Raw genomic sequence first — 12021 nt, 5'->3', positions numbered from 1 at the left:
GGGAGCTGCTTGTCCCGATGACCAGCCTCTCACTTTACAGGTGGGGAAACTGAGGCCTAGAGATGCTGGCCGGCGGGCCCGACCGGGTTGTGTGGTTTTGTCTGGTGTTTCTCCCGAGTGCCTGGTGCAGGAGCAGACGTGCGTGAGTCATGTGACACTGAGCCTACCCTTTAAAACACGCTGTACCGAGACAGGCCACAGCATAGATGCTGTTGACGACAGGACGCTACATGAGAGAAGCCAGATGAAAGGCCCCTCAGTATGTGACTCCGTCTGTAGGAGAAGCCCAGGAGAGGCAGATCGTGGAGAGGGAGTGGGTTAGCGGTTGACCGGGATGGGACGGGAGTGAGTACCACGGACTGGCTTTCTTCTCAGGAGATGAAAATCTTTTGAAATTAGTGGTGGTGTTTGCACAACTCTGTGAATATCCTAAAACCTACCGAAGTGTACATTTTAAAAGATTGAATTTTATGATATGTAAATTATATCTCAATAAAAGATAATAATTGCAAAAAAAATTACAAAAAACCCAAATCACTCACCTTCTGAGGATGACAGGGAGCTAATTAGTTGTTTGAAAACCTGGTAAATAGGAGGAATAATCAAGCATTAATGCTGACTTTCTACGTGAACTTCACTAGTGGTCACTAAATAAATGGCAGACGAGGGGTGAGCTTCTCGTGAAATCACTCAGCTGGTGAGTTAAAGTGGAAACTGGAATTGGAACATCACTGCAACCCCTGTGCATTAATGGATCTGGCCCTGTGTTCACGAGGTACAGAGGAGGCAAAATTACTGGATGTCGTAGAATTCTAAAGAGTGCTGAGCTCTGGGTGGGGAGCAGGTTATTGATCTGGGAAGGGATGTGAGAATGTTCCGGAGTACTGGAGTATTCTGCATCTTGGTTTGGGTGCAGATCACACTGCTGTATACACATTAAATTCATCGAGTTGTGTTTTCCAAGTGCATGTTATATACCCCAACAGAAAGTAAAAAAAAAAAATAAATAAAATGAAATGTGAAACCCAGAGAAACTCTTTGTTGATGCCCTTTCTTGCTCCAGAGAAGGCTCCCGGGTGGAGTGTGGCACTGTAGATGGTCACTGAACAACCGTCGCCCCTGCCAGGGCCCTGCTAACCATCTTTCCTTTTTTTAAAATGGTGGTAAAGTGCATGTAACATAAATTCACCATTTTAGCCATTTTAAAGTGTACGATCCAGTGGCATTCAGTGAATTCACATGTTGTGTGACCACCACCTCTCTCTGGTTTTGAAACCTTTTAATCACCTAGAAGGACGCTCCGAGCTCCCTAAGGAACCCTTGCTCGTCACTGACCCTGGGCCCCACTCACGACAGACACATTCACGTGTGCTCGGACACGGCTGCGTCTACTCTCTGGCTCCTGTGCGTGGCGCTGTCAGGACCGTGCGTGTACACAGTTTTGTTTGAAACCTGTTTTCGGTTTCTTTCAGTCCGTCCCTGGAGTGGGATTGCTGGGTCAGGTGGTGGCTCTGTGTTAGGTTGTGAGGAACCGCCATGCTGCTTTCCGGGGCGGCTGCACCGTTCTACATCCCCACCAGTAGTGTTCTGGCGTCCCCAGTTCTCCTCACCAACATCTTCACCAACACTTGTTATTTTCTTTTTAGAAAGACGTTCCGGGGCTGGCCCGGTGGTGTAGCGGTTAAGTGCATGTGCTCGGCTGTGGCGGCCCAGGGTTCGCAGGTGTGGATCCTGGGCGAAGACTGACGTACCACTTGTCAAGCCATGCTGTGGCGGCGCCCCATATAAAGTAGAGGAAGATGGGCATGGATGTTAGCCCAAGGCCAGTCTTCCTCAGCAAAAAGAGGAGGATTGGCATCGGATGTTAGCTCAGGGCTGATCTTCCTCACACACACACAAAAAAGTTCCAGCTGTCCTTGAGGTGTGCAGTGGTGTCTCACTGGTGTGACTTGCATTTTCACACATGGTGTTGAGCATCTTTTCATGGGCTTGTTGGCTGTCTGTATGTCTTTGGAGAAATGTCCATCAGGTCCCTTGCCCATTTTTACATGGAGTTGCTTGTCGTTTAGTTGTTGATTTGTAGGGCTCTGTATATGGTTTGGAGACAAGAAGACTTACCAAACACATGGTTTCAGGTATCTTCTCCCGTTGTCTTGTGACGTCACCGTGTCTGTGCTGCCTTTGTCCTCAGACCTCGGGAGCCACCGCTTGTTTCTCTCCATCTCACTGTTCCTGTTTGTTGTTGGAGAAGAGGAGTTAGCCAGCTCTGGGTGACTCGGGCTGCAAGGAGGGTGCTGTCCCAAGCTCTGGAGGTCACTGGCACCTTGCTCAGTGGCTGCTTCCAGCCCCCCACCCCCTGGGCATGGCCAGCCTCATGGTGACTGGGTCCCTCTTGTTTGTCATCAGCCACATTCCCTCCCACTGTCTTCCCTGACCACCCCTCCCTCTGGCTGCTGAGAGTGAGGAGGAGGAGAAGGATCTTAGATTCTGTTGGTTTCTTGTGAGGGAGCAGCCTCTCTGCTTCTTGCAGATGAAAGTCGGTGTTGCTAGGGTTTCGGTAAATGCCAGCCTTCCTTACAGAGGCGCAGTCACAGGCATGTCACACAGTGCACCCCACAGAGGCCACATGTGCACGGTAACAGGCGTGTCACACATGTGCATTCCCACAGAGGCCACACCTGCCCACATGTGCATGGTAACAGGCGTGTCACACACAGGTACTCCCACAGATGTCACGTGTGCACAGTAACATGTGTATCACACACATGCACCCCCACAGGTGCCACGTGTGCACAGTAACAGGCATGTCACATACGTGCACTCCCACAGAGGCCACATGTGCACGGTAACAGGCGTGTCACACATGTACTCTCCCACAGATGCCATGTGTGCATGGTAACAGGTGTGTCACCAACGTGCACCCCCACAGGTGCCACGTGTGCATGGTAACAGGCATGTCACATATGTACACTCCCACAGATGCCACATGTGCACGTTAACAGGCGTGTCACACGTGCACTCCCACAGAGGCCGCATCTGCCCACATGTGCATGGTAACAGGCGTGTCACACACATGTACTCCCACAGATGCCACGTGTGCACAGTAACAGGCATATCACACACGTGCACCCCCACAGGTGCCACGTTTGCATGGTAACAGGCGTGTCACATACGTACACTCCCACAGATGCCACATGTGCACGTTAACAGGCATGTCACACATGTGCACTCCCACAGAGGCCACACCTGCCCACATGTGCATGGTAACAGGCGTGTCACACACATGTACTCCCACAGATGCCATGTGTGCACAGTAACAGGCATATCACACGCGTGCACCCCCACAGGTGCCACGTGTGCAGGGTAACAGGCGTGTCACACATGTGCACCCCTACGGATGTTACACTTAACCTACGTGTGAAGTCACGTGAGCACATTGCCTGTGTTAAGTTGGCCATGTCACAGCTGCCTTCATTCGTGGGGAGACCCCAGGGAGAGTTGGAGGTGGCCCGACCACACAATACAAGCCACTGAAGAACTGGGCCTGTTGTTCATGCAGCCGACTGCAGAGATGATGGATTATGTGTGAAAGGTTCCAGCTTTGGTCAGAGGCCTCTCAGAGCCCCTCGACCCAGAATATATGCGGGTCTAATTCCGTGTGGGTCTTGTGTTGGTCCCGGACCTGGGATGTGCCTCAGGTGTCTGAAGGCGTCCAGGCCGCTTCCCCCGCAGGTCAGACACGACGAAGGAAGGAACCTCGCCCATTTGAAATTCTTTCCAGAACTTCTGTTTTGCACTCAATGTATTAATGGCAGGCTCTGATTTTATAAGGAAGAAAATGGCTTTTCTAATCTTTTGTTAACATCTAAGAAATTTTCTTTCTCAAGTTCAAGTCAAGAATCTTTCATAGAATGGTGTGGAAAAAAGAAAGAAAAGCAAAAATAGCGCCAAAATGTACAGTACAGGGTAGAAAAGAGCGGGCGAAGTCAGATGTTGACTGTTTCTGAAAAATAAACCTAGATCTTGGAGAAGACCCTTTCCACTGCAGATGGGACGGCATCCTTGGCCAGGTCAGGTGCCTCATTTTGTGCCTCAAGACCTGTCAGTGGGCTCACGGCAGCAACACGCATATAACTCTCCGGGATGCAATCTTTTCCAGATTGTCTTCCTTCCTTGGCTCCAAAATAACGCTAATGCAGACCTTGAAGAATATTTTGCTGTTAGAATCCAGAAGCCTGCACTGTGGGGGTGAAGCCGGCCTCAGTCGGGCCCTCGGCCTCCACCAGGTAGAACTCTGGGAGGTGGCAGACCCTCGGCAGCGTCTGGGCTGCTAGGGGCCCCGTCCACACGCTGCTGGGTGTTTTAGAGTTAGTCAGAAGCGGTGGATCCAGACACAGTTGGAAAAATCAGAATTCAACAGCAGAGATGATTTCAGTTCCCCTAAACTTTGTTCTTATGGATTCCTTCAGAGTGGTGCGTGCCTGGCCTCCCTCAGGGCTGGGTTGTGGGGACCTCGTCTTACAGAGGACTGAGAATGCGGAGCAGGAGAGAAAATGTGCAGATGACCTGGGAGTGGCCTTAACTCCTGAATAAATGGAAAGGAATGAGATCCTTTGCAAGAGCTCTTCATAATAAATGGAGTGCAGACAACACGCACACCATTGCTCACCACTAGGTTGTCAAGATCACAGTTTTGACAATGCGGTACTAGCAATGACATGGGAACACAGCATTTTCAAATGCGGTAGTGGGAATTAAATTGCTACTGTGGAGAGCTGTTTGGCAATATGATAAATTTCTATGAAAATTACCAATGACCCTTTGTGCCAGAAATTCTAATTCTAGGAATTTATTGTTTATCATACAGAAATGGGATCTATGCAAGGTTATTTACTGCTTCATTCTTGGTACTAGCAAAAGACTGAAAATAACCAAAGTGCCCATCCTTAGGGAGGGTTAAGTAAACTTGTGTTCACTCAGTGGAAAACTATGCAGCCCTGAAAGAGGAGGAAGTTCTCAATGCACTGACAGTCTCCTCAGGTGTGGTCTTCAGCGATACCAGTTTTAAAAAGCAGCAGTTAGACTAGTGTATGCTACCATTATGTAATATATTAGCTTGTATTTGCCCCTAAAATCTCCAAGAGAGAAACTGGGGGCATGTTGCCTGTGAAGGAGTCTGCAGGATGGAATTGAAATCTGGACCATTTAATACTTTTAAAGAGCTCTTACAAATGGACCAATGCCTTGAAAGATCTGAGGGAAATGGCGTTTGAATCCTGGATTTATACTTTGTCCATCTTTATGGATACCTGGACAGGTAAAGATCATCCTCCTCACCCCCAGACAAAGTGGCCTCAGGAGGTGCTCAGGCCAAAGGGAAAAGGAGTGAAGCATAGGTGACACCATGACAGAAGCCACCGTGTCTGGATGTGATGTGCAGCAGCCACATGGAACCTCGGTGCTTGGAGGGCCTGTAGGGTTAGAATAGTGAGAATCAGCTTATGAAGGGAACGCATAAGACAGCTGTAGGTGCAGAGCAGGGTGAAACGTGAAAGACTTGACAACATAGAAATAGTGCAACAACAGTGGGGGATGGAGGGGAGGAGGCGTTGCATGTGGCCCTAAGTTCTTCCTCTTTCATGCCAGGAGTCGACAGAGGATTTTAAATTGACAAACCAAGAAATATCAGTGAGGCCCTTATTTAAATTTGTGATGCTTGCTCAAAGAACTAAGAAATGGGAGTCAGTAAAACGCTCTTTCTGGAGAGGCTCCTGGAGTTTAATCCCGTCTCCTCAGTTGAGATTTCTGCCGTGCGTTACTAGTGCTACTGAACAATAACAGCGAAAAATTACATACACATAACATTTTTAAAGGAAAGCTGTAAAGATAGGATGTTTCCACTCTATCCACTGTCCACCGAGGCTCTGACCCTGACTTGCAGATCAGCCCGCCTGCTGTCCTGTCCGGCTCTCCTGTGGGAGGTGTTTTCTCTTTGTGTTTTCAAGGTCAGGGCTTGAACTTGGGCAATGCACACCCAGAATCGCTCGTGCTGGATTGGGGGCCAAGAAGCTTGCTCTCCTGGTCGGAAATGGGACGTGAAACCCAAGTGACACGTCCCAGACCTGCCACTGTGCAGGAGGAGCTCCGTCCCTCCTCCTCGGAGACAGTTTCTTTATCTGCCTGGCCAGGCGCACCGAAATGTCTGTCTTACTAAATCTGTTGCCACAATCATCCCCCCATTTTGCCATCATAAAACAGAAAAGATTGAAAACAGGTATTTCTGACTCAAAACAAATGTATGATTGAAAAGACAGACAATAGTAATTGTCAGCGAGGATGTGGAGAAATTGGAACCCGTACGCTGCTGGTGGGAATGCAAAATGGCGTAGCTGCTGTGGAAAATGGTTTGGAAGTTCCTCAGGCAGTTAAACACAGAGTTACCACATGACCAGGAATTCCACTCCCACAAATATAACCAAGAGAATTCAAAACATATGTTCACACAAAACTTGTGCACAAATATCATGGCAGCATTATTCACAATAGCCAAAAGCTAGAAACAACCCAAATGTCCATCAACAGAAGAATGGAGAAACAGATCATGCTACATCCATGTGGTTGAATATTATTCAGCCATGAAAAGGAACAAAGTCCTAACACATGCTACAGCGGTGACGAACCTTGAAAACGTTATGCCGAGTGAAATGTCAGCCTCAGAAGGCCACGTATTATATGATTCTACTTGTATGAAGTATCCAAAAATCTACGTAGAGAGAAAGTAGACTAGTGGTTGCCAGGGCCCAGGTGAGAGGGAAGGGGACGTGACAGTTAACAGGTCCAGGTTTCTTTTAGGGGGGATGAAAGTGTCCTAACACTGTGGTGATTGTTGCACAACCCTGTGAACATACTAAAAACATTGAATTGTACACATTAAATGAGTGAATTTTACAGTATGCTGATCTTATTTCAATAAAGCCATTTTTAAAAAAGCAGAAATCAAGACACACACATGTACACACACACACGCACACACAAGCAAATGTATAACACCTCTCTAGGAGGAAAGGCAGGTAGGGTGTGGCTGTGTGGGACTGGCGCCCACTGCCAGACATTGGCTCAGGTGTCGGCCCAAGGGTTCTCCCAGGTCTTGGCCCAGGTGTTGGCCCAAGTGTTCGCCCAGGTGTTGGCCCAGGTGTTCTCCCAGGTGTTACCTCAGGTGTTCTCCCAGGTGTTGGCCCGGGTGTTCTCCCAGGGGTTGGCCTAGGTGTTGGCTCAGGTGTTGGCCCAGGTGTTCTCCCAGGTCTTGGCTCAGGTGTTGACTCAGTTGTTCTCCCAGGTGTTGGCCCAGGTGTTGGCTCAGGTGTTGGCCCAAGTGTTGGCTCAGGTGTTGACCCAGGTGTTCTGCCCTTTTCCTGGTTCTTGGGGAGTGTGAGGTGAAGTGTTCCTAGTCTGAGATTCCCTGTAGCACTGGCGGTGTCCCACAGATCGAATGTTCTGTTTTGTGTGGTCTGCGCTTATTGGCACATCCTGTCCAGATGTGCAGGGATCGATGTGGAGGTTGCCTCCTTGCCCAGGGAGAGCTTGTATCCTCGTCTTCACAGTTTCCAGGGGTCCTCACTCTTCCTGAAGTTTCCACTATATCCTCACCTTAGTTTCCTGCATTTAAAAAAATCTCGGAATATTCCTGCCGTTTCTGTTTCTTTTATTTTTGTCACCATTCTCAGCTACCTTGAAATTCTCACCCTCACCCCCTTTCCTGATAACCTTCTAGAAATTCCTGTGCAATGAGAAAATCAAAGCCCAACAGAGCCGTGGGCTTGGGGCAGTGGAGCCAAGCTGGGGGAGGAAGCACAGACCCTCCGGTTCATCGAGTTCGGGGAAGCAGAGCATCGTCCTGAGTTGCTGTTTTAGTGATTAGGACGTCACGCTTTTTATTTCTCATGTCTTCTCTACAGACACGTGTTCTTTTACGTGTCTTGTTTTCAGAAGCTTATGCGCTAATCTTAGTAACCAGCTTACATTTTACCATGTGAAAATTTACTTGGGGATTTGCAATATGCAACTTTATTCAGATCTGTTGAGTATTTCCCCAAACAGGGAAGTCAGAGGCCATGTTCTCCGGAGAATTCGGATGCTCCAGGCTCTTCCTCTGTAGGGGTTTGACTTTCAGAGGGAGAGACTGGATTTCAGGCGACATAAGAGAATTCTGCAGAAGAGACACAAACAGGTGTTGTGGGAGCTCAGGTGGGAAAGGTCACTCCAGCGGCTAGTCAGGGCCGGCCCTAGTGTGAGCAGGGACACAGCTGCTGACGGCTGGTGCGAGTGTGCCAGTGTGCATGACAGTCTGTGGCTGCTTGCCCTGGTGTGTGGTGGTAACAGTGATGCTCAAGAGCCTGGCTCTCAGGGCTCACACGTGGTGACTCGGTCACGAGTTACTCCCCCTTCCAGCGAGAGAAACTGAGGCACCAAGAGGTCAGTAGCCCATCCAGGGTCACATGGCCGGCGGTGTGGGGCCAGAGGACCAGCTCAGAGTCCGGAGCGTGCCGTGGCTGTGCTGCGTGGCGCCTCTGCACAGTGTGCTCTCACACCCACCCACATACGCACACAAACACACTCTCACACCCACCCACTCCCTCTCACAAAGACACACTCACCCACACTCACAAATACACACTCACTCCACCCACACACACACACACACTCCCTCTCTCACTCTCACAGATGTGACCGCGTGGTGATGGTCCGGAACCCCTGCTTGTCCCTCCATAGTGGTCAGTCTAACCAAATGGCAGATTGACAACATGCGTCTCCCTCTGGGCAGAGGGCAGCGGTGGTGTTGCCACTGCCCGTTACCAAAGATCCAGGTCCCCGAAGCTTGTTTCTCCTGGAGCACCACCCGCTCCTGTGCATCGCCTGGCCTTCCTCGTCACCTGTGGGATTGGGGCTCGGAATCCAGTGTGAATGCTGATGCTCTGGCTGCCGCTGTTGAGAGAAAGTCCTTTGTTTCAGGCTGGGCGTCTCGTGTCGTCTGCAGCTGACTTGTTAGCTCGTGAGTGGGCCACTGTTCAGTTCCCTCTTGGTTCTCGACAGGAATCCGCCCTCTCAGCCCGGCTGCTAGCCAGGACGTCGGGAGCTGTGTGCACACGAGTGTGTTTCCTTCTCCCTTCGCTGGAGCCTGCAGGGCGAGAACCACCACCTGCAGACACCCGCCCGGTGCCTCGGGGCTCCCGCACTCCTTCCCAGCAAGAAGTCACCCCGTTTTACCCCCGAGGAAACCGAGGCTCAGTGCCTTCTCGAGATCCTGGGGCGCCCCTCCCCGGCTCCTCCTCAGCTCCGCGCCGCACCCGCTCTCCCGGAAGGTGGTGTGTGGGGAGCCCTGGACCAGAACTGGAGCCCGTGCCTGTCCATGCTGGGGGTCCCAGCACTCCGGCGGCCTCGGCTGTGTGCACAGGACGAAACGGGCTCTGCGCCCCCCGCACTTGTTGCTAGGTGAGAACAAGGTTACCTGCGTGATTCGGGTGAAAGCAGGTGCCGGCCTCGAGGTCTGTGCAGGCCATCTTCCCACTGTCTGGTCAGATTTGCCTTTTTCTGGAAACCTTCCTCAGGTCCTTCCGGGGTTACTGCTGTGAGCCAGGGTCGTGGGAGCAGAGGTCACTCCTGTGTGTCGTCTTCAGGGTTCAGGTGGCAGCAGTAAATGCCTGTGTTGTTGGCAGCCTGCTTACTCTACTCTGGCCTGAATAGCCGTTAGAACATGCAGCGTTAGGTGAAAAAATGTCTCATAAACAGACACAAAATTTTAGTTCTCAAGGAATCAAAAATACCCATTCAACACAACATTTTAAAAATTAAAAGGAACTAATGGTTTCTTTTTCCCTTTTCTTGACTTAATTTTACAGCTTTTATTTCAGATTGAGTTACTGTCCAAGAACACTATTTTAATTTCTAGTTTAATGGAAAAGAATAAGAGAATAGACCATGCATTTTTTTTTTTTTCTGATGAAAAAAGACCAGATTCTAAGTGCGAGAGCAGAGCGGCTGACGTGCTGTGTGTTTTAGGTGCTGGATAGGTTGGATTCAGTCCAGAACTGGAGCTGTAAGTGATTCTGGGGATGTGCTGTTGTCTACAAAATAAATCTGAAAATGGAGAAGTGGGTGGTTTTCTGTCGGCGTTCTTGGTGTCTTAGGCCTTGTTTCTAGTCTGGGAGCCTAAACTGCACTTTTCTTTAGATTTCCCAGTTTCCTTCCCCCATCCTCACGCCTGTCCTGGCGATCTGATTGTCAGGTGAAGCAGAGAGAAGTTAAGGTGCTCCCCCCGTTGTGGTGACTGTGCTGGCACTGGGGCTGCTGGGCTCCTTGAGGAAGCTTTGTGTCCGGTGCCGTGAAGGGGACAGCCTGGTGGAGCAGGAGGTGGAGGAGGGGGAGATGCTCATGGGTGCACCCTGTTCGGAAGACTGGGGTTCAGGTGGAGATACAAGTCCAAGGCTGCACGTGGGTGTGGGGGGCACAGGGTCCCCGGGCAGCCAGGCCGGTGGTGCCAGCCCTGCATTTTGTAATTGCAGAGCCACCACAGACCTTTGCCCCAAGTTGTCTCCTCCCCCCGACGCAGCTGCCACAGGGCTGTCCCTCTGGCCAGAAGTTCCCATTGTTCAGGTGAACCAGACAGACCTGCTCGCATGGTGGAGGCTGATCTCGGCCGAGGGACCAGCACCCTGAGGAGCTGAGGCCCAGGGCTGATGAGGGTGCAGAACTGGGGTGCAGGGGCAGGGAGGAGCAGCCCCCCATAGGTGTGTCTGGGGCAGATCCCAGAGTTCCTGGTGTTTGTTCTCTGCTAGAATTTTCACTAAGTCTTCTGGGGAGTGGCATTTCTTATCCAGACTGTTCTGGGCGTCACGACGCACAGAAGGACCTGAGCGGGTCCAGGCACACCCCGGATGTGAGGGCAGGACGGCCCCAAATGCACGAGTCCCGGCAGGTGCCCCTCAGAGGGCCACCCCGACCCGGCCAGCGACCATTACCACAGGAGTATCCCAATATGACTGAATCTTCCGAGTTTTCAAAAGGAGTGAGACTTCTGAATTAGAAAAAATGTGGAATCACTTTATTTTTAAATGGCATCAACTAATTCAAAATTTAAAAATTGCCGCGTAGGGAGAACAGCCTGCATCTGGGCATCGCCTTTGCTGAGGGTCCGCTCCCGGCAGAGGACAGTTCTTCCTGCCGAAGAGGCACCAGGGCTTGGGGTCACCGCACCTGAGGGCCATCGGACGCTGGTGTCCCAGGTTGTGTATTTCTTACGACAGTGTTGGCGGACAGTGGGAAGGGGTCTTCCACCAGCAGTCTCAGAACATTACAACTTCCTGAGAGATGGAAACGAAGCATCTTGGGAAGCAGCCCTTTTGCCTAGTTGGTGAGATGTAAGGCCAGTGAGGGTGGAGGGTGGCAGGAAGCTCCTGTGAGTGGCCCGTGTGCAGACGCAGTGAGAACGCGGCTCTCGGTCTAATGCTGTCATTGCCCAGCAGAGCAGTGAACCCCGCCTCCTTCACGTCCACGCAAGGGCTCTGTTTAGTGGTATTCACGCAGGTCCCTTAGTCCATTAAGGGACGTTAAAGACAACAGTCTTGGATCCTGAAATTGCAAACGTCATAAGGACTGTGTGGCACTATCCCTCGCTGCTGGGAATGACTGAGTGGGCCCTCAGGAAGGGCTCGGTCAGGGTGATTTGTGGTTTCTGGTAGGTACAGCCCTCCGAGCTGCCCTCATCCAGCTGTTGATGGTGCTGCCCGGACACTGGGCTGTCCCCTTATCCCATTTGCCCCGTTTGCTCATCCGTCACACTTTATTCTCGAGTCGGTGATACATGCACGTGGAGTCAGAATCATAAGGCACTGAGGGCAGTGCCGTGAGAGTCTCCCTGTGGCGCCCACCGGCCGCGTGTCTCTCTGTGCTTCCTCGGGCTGTGACCCACTTGTTAAGGTCACGCCTGGACATCTGTTGGACATTCTGTTGCTAGACTCATCGCGT

General features: G+C 51.0%; 1 protein-coding gene across 4 annotated transcripts in view; it reads left to right on the top strand.

The window, feature by feature from the left end:
* The window catches only part of RASA3 (RAS p21 protein activator 3), a 140030-nt gene that overhangs the window by 27865 nt on the left and 100144 nt on the right, over positions 1-12021 (top strand). The window contains exon 1 of one of the 4 annotated variants that reach the window (XM_058548552.1): positions 9305-9489. The exons of 2 other annotated variants lie outside the window; for them this stretch is intronic. The gene's annotated coding sequence lies outside the window, so the exon portion shown is untranslated. Of the gene's footprint in view, positions 1-9304; positions 9490-12021 lie in introns of those variants that run through there. One more of the 4 variants, XM_058548551.1, reaches the window with a different exon arrangement.

Source organism: Diceros bicornis, chromosome 9 (genome assembly GCF_020826845.1).
Source record: "Diceros bicornis minor isolate mBicDic1 chromosome 9, mDicBic1.mat.cur, whole genome shotgun sequence".
Lineage (NCBI taxonomy): Eukaryota > Metazoa > Chordata > Mammalia > Perissodactyla > Rhinocerotidae > Diceros > Diceros bicornis.
This window is presented reverse-complemented; position numbering and strand designations above follow the sequence as displayed.